Raw genomic sequence first — 5,350 nt, forward strand, 5'->3', positions numbered from 1 at the left:
CACAATTATGGTCTCGTTCACACAGAAACCCTTCAAGTTAATCCTGCCAAGCCGACCACATGCTGGAAAGGTCAGACCACAACACCGGGAACACTGTCCCCTACTCTTTTCGAACAGTGTGTGGGATCTTTAACGTCCCACAGAGTTAATGAACAAGGGTTGTGAGACGGGACCTCCGGCTTATCGTCCTTATCCGAGAAGACTAGAGAGTCTAACCATTTGCAGATGTAATTACAAAGGCAGCACTTTCTCCTCAGTTATTTAAAGACCCTGAGTGTTGGTCCGGCCCGGAGTTGAACTCACAACCTCCCGCGTGACAGCCCGTTGCTCAACCAACTGAGCCACCGTTTGCTGACTGTGACTTGGGCCCGCTATGTCTCGCGCCTTCCTTTAAAGTAATTCCGCTGTTGTTAATTCAGTGAGCCAACACAAAATGAAGTATCACTTGAGGATTCGGTCGTTAAGTAACCGCCGCGCATGCTCAACACAGTGAGTTTTGACCCATGAAGGCAAAGAACTCTTTTCTCGTACTCATCAGCCAAGCGAACGCAAAAACAAAAGAAAAGACAGCACCCGATTTAATGTATTCTCGTTGTCACCCATCCGGTCTTCAAGAACAGGGATCTCGTTGTGGTCGCAAAATTTAGCAGGTGGTCATTGCATTCATGTTTGACACTTTCAAAAAGTTATGACGTTTATGATACAAGGGTCGAATAAATATTTTATAAGGCTCGCGCCAACCACGCTTAACTAAGAACTTCCTTTTTTTGTTATGACAATATTGTTTTGTCATTGATAAATTGCTCCTATGCCCAGTCCTAATGTAAAGTGCAATGCTTAATTAGTTGCACACTAACGTGCTACTCATTTTTTTTTTTTTACAATTTAATTCACTAAAACTTAGTAGCGGGCGCCTTGTTTCCAAAATATTACCACCGAAACGTTCGTAATTATAGTAGAATTCACTTTTGAAACAGTTATGAAAAGTCTTCACTTTCATCGTCGTTTTCGGTCGTTTTAGTGTAGATGACAGACGAAAAAGCGTCAAGAAGAATGGGTTCTCTAATAAAAAGCATCTGCCGTAATTTTCAAGAACTGAGCTTAAGTAGTTAATAATTATGAAATGCCATTACGTGAATAATTGACTGCCGATTTGAAAGGTAAACTTTTGCTTCTGTGAAGTCTGGAGCTCTTGTCAGATCTCGAGAGGCTTTCTAATGGATTCAGAATGTTATGTGAAAAGATATATAACAACAGAAATAACAACAGAAATAAACACAGAAACAAACCGTCATTGAAATGCGTGTCACGATATGGAAATTAAAGTTGTTGAAATAAACGCGGAAATAACGCCCTAAATAGCTTCTTCATTTCATACATCGTCAATTTTCCTTCAAGCGAGCTCAAGGTTATTTTTTGAACCTGATTACTGAAGGACGTACGTAGAACACTCGCCCTGTGCTTGTACTGTTAATGGTGCATGTGGTTGTGCGGTTCATGTTTAATCTTGTACATAGCAAGACCTTGCAAAAAGCTCCTTAAAATTTCCTTTGTGAACTATAAGCTCCAGGCTCTTTTCGTGGTTTTACCGTAATTTATTAGGCTTATCATTACAACATTACCCCCCAAAAAAATTTTTTCGGACCATTTGTTCGTTACTATCAAGAAGAAAGAGACGAATATTCTCTCATCTAGGATTTTTTCACCTGTAAGGCCGATAACCGGAGAACATGTTTGGTACAAGTACTCAGTACTCCGAAGCCACTTTGCAACCCACCAACGCCAGTTTTCCTCTAAAGGTTTGTGTAAAACCCGGTTTTCTAAGAAAATATTGTAACTGAGTTCGGAAGCTGTTAGTAACGACTCTGTTTTCGGCAGACCTTTAGGGAGAAGGCGAAAAAAAAAAAGGTCAACATTTTCCTGCCGCTCTGGAATGCGTCCTTTTGAACAGGAAAATAAAGGGGGAAAACGGAAGTTGCCCAAGTAATTATTAAGTCAAAATGCCACCTGCATGTGAAAAGGCTACGCTTGCCGACTGAACGCCCAAAGAAAGGAAACAATGACTTCTTCGTTTCTCTTGAAAAAGTTCTCCCTAGTGTTTTCAAGTGAAGTCGTTCATTTCTCCAATATTTAGGGTGAGTTCCATTGACCCTCTTCCGGAATAGAAATAAGTAGAGTGATGATTTAAAATGGTATGTCTGCTAAGCATTTTAGCAGGTGTTTGACAATTTCTATGTAAATGTACGAAAAAACGAAGGATTTTTCTAATTTCAATTTCATGTATTCCTATTCCGGAATACAGCAAATCGAACGCACCCTTAATTTCAAGCAACTCGTCTGAAGATAATGATGTGAATTGACTGACAAAAAAAAAATATGATTATAAAGCTCATAGCCTGATAATTTGTATTCCCTTATAAATTTTTAATATACACTTGGTTAGATAATATGGTAACTAAACCATTTTAATTCATAATTCATTTAAATTCTTGAGTTTGTGGATTTCATGATACATTTCCAATAAAGTTTTATTTTTATATTTCAATTTATCTTCATTAGTTCGTGGCATGCCTGTAAACTAGTACCGACCACGCTAATAAAGTTGTTACAGAGTGTTACCAACACAGAGAAAATCATGATTTCAAGTTTAATGTGCTCATAAACTGTTGACAGTTGGAGAAGGCTAGTATTAGATAATGTAAGGCAAGAGTAAAGAAGAGTTACTTGTAAAGAAGCGTTTTGTCGGGAAGAGGATTCAAAGGAAGTGGAAGAGTCAAGATTATCTATAATGTAAAACCGGGGAAAAAAAATACCAACGCTGAGATAAAGCCTTTTCGGAAACCGGGTTAGGTGGAAACTCTATGCTGGACGGGTCCGAGGAGGGATTTAGAGTGTTACCAACACAGAAGAAATATTTCAAGTTTAATGTGCTCATAAACTAGTGACAGTTGGAGAAGCCTAATATTCGACAATTTAAGGGAAGAGTAAAGAATTACTAGTAAAGAAACGTTTTAAGAGTATTCAAGGGAAGAAGAACAGTCAAGATTCTTTACAATGGTAAAGCGGAGAAAAAGAAAGACCAACGCTATGATAAAAGCCCTTGCCAAAAACCGGGAAAGGCGCAAACTCTATGCTGGACGGGTCCGAGGGGGGAGTACTTTAGATAGACAGACTCCATCTTGCGGTTGTTGCTGAAATTATATGGAAGATGGAGCACTTTCTTTAACTCCGAGGGGCCTACCCCTGAATTGACTTTACAGCACTATCCGTTAAGGTAATCATTAGCCTGCGTAGCAAGCGTTTCTGTCGGGGGATATGGATGAGTGCTTGTGTTTCTGCAAACTCATCTATGGCGCCGATGAATTGTAGGGTTGACATCTTCCGAAGCTCAGTTTATCGAGCGCCAGGGTGCTTAACTACCCCACTCTTTGAAGGTCTAAATTTCACCTACAGACTTAGGTGTTTCACCGACATTCTGCCGAGTCTTAATTATTTTCTGTGACTTTTCGTAACTGTTGATTTGAAGAACGAAACAACTGCCTCAAATTGTCCTTCACGGCTTGTCTCACTTCTTTGATCTTCCAGCAGTAAAGAATGGGGTTTAGAGATGAATTAAAATAAAGCAAAGTTACCGTGCTTTTGACCGCCAGATAAAAAGCTACCGATTGTCTTCTTCGCATCTCTCGATATGCGAATGACAACACCAACAAATATGGCAAATAACACGAAACTAATGCCAAGTGTACGTACATTCCACTGTACACTGTTTTTCTGTATCGTATCATTTTACTCAGTGGAAATATTTGATTCGCTTGTTCCTGGGCGTTGTTTCGAACTTGATTTTGATAACGGCGCAGCGTGAGGAAAATCTTCGAGTAACAGTAAATGGATGCAACAAGACCCAATGACGTTGAAGAAATCACCAAGGCACGCCATACAGCGTAATCCCATACCTGAAAAATGTACTTCAATGTCTTTTTGAGTACTTAACACTTCAAAACAGATTTAACTTGAGTGTGGGCTGTTGGACTAGTAATGACTCCTTCCGTACATTTTATGAATTTGATTTTTTTACTACTCCATGATAACACCATTCTCAGCAAAAATATAAAATATAAAATAGGGTTCACCGGTCTCGTTCAGGAGAAAATAGATATTCTCTGAAGGATTAAGCTTGGCGTCAACGAAAATCCGCCATTTTATCAATGTGCGCGTCCATAAGTATGGGTTTCCTAATAAAAAGCACCCGCCGTAATTTTTACGAACTGAACTTAGAAGCCGTTTATTATGAAATGACAAACCAGGATAATTGACTGCCCATTTGAAAGGTAACGGTTTGCTTCTGTGAAGTCTGGAGCTCTTGTCAGATCTCGAGAATTTTTGTAATGGATTCAAAATTTGATGTGAAAAAATATTTTGAAGTTATCACAACGAAAATAAACACGGAAACAAATCGTCATTGAAATGTATGTCACTATGTGGAAATTAAAGTTCTAGAAATAGACACGGAAATTAACGCCCTAAATGACCGAAAGGATTTTTGCATTCTTTTTAAGTTTCTTCATTTCAGAGATCGTCAATTTTCCACAAAAGCGAACTCAAGGTTATTCTGATTACTGAAGGACGTATGTAGAACACTCGCCCTGTGCTTGTGCTGTTAACGGTGCATGCGGTTGTGCGGTTCATGTTTAATCTTGTACATAGCAAGACCCTAGAAAAAAGCTCCTAAAAAGTCCTTTGTGAAATGTAAGCTCCGGGCTCTTCTCGTGGTTTTACCGTAATTTAATAGGCTTATCATTACAACATTACCTAAAATATACATTTTTTAGGACCATTTGTTCCTTAGAGAAGCTGTTAGGGTCTTGTGTGTTTCCGGCAGACTTTTAGGCAGAAGGCGAAAAAGAAATTGTCAACCGTTTCCCTGCCGCTATGAAATAGATCCTTTTGAACAGGAAGATAAGGGGAAAAAACGGAAGTTTCCCAAGTAATTATTAAGTCAAAATGTCACCTGTGTACATAACCTGACCCTGGGAAAAAGCTCCTCAAAAAGTCCTTTGTGAATTGTAAGTTCCCGCTTCTTTTCGGGGCTTTACCGTAATTTATTAGGCTTGCCATTACAACATTACTTCAAATGTACATTTTTTGGGACGATTTGTTTGTTGCTATCAAGCAGAAAGAGCCGAATATTCTTTAATCAAGGATTTTTTCATCTGTTAGTTATGTAACCGGAGAACATGCGCTCCACAGCTACTTTGGGGCCCACCAACACCTGTTTTCCTCCAAACTTTTGTGTAAAACATGGTTTTCGAAGAAAATATTATAACTGAGTTAGGAAGCTGTTACGAACTAT

Source organism: Montipora capricornis, chromosome 12, assembly GCF_036669925.1.
Source record: "Montipora capricornis isolate CH-2021 chromosome 12, ASM3666992v2, whole genome shotgun sequence".
NCBI lineage: Eukaryota > Metazoa > Cnidaria > Anthozoa > Scleractinia > Acroporidae > Montipora > Montipora capricornis.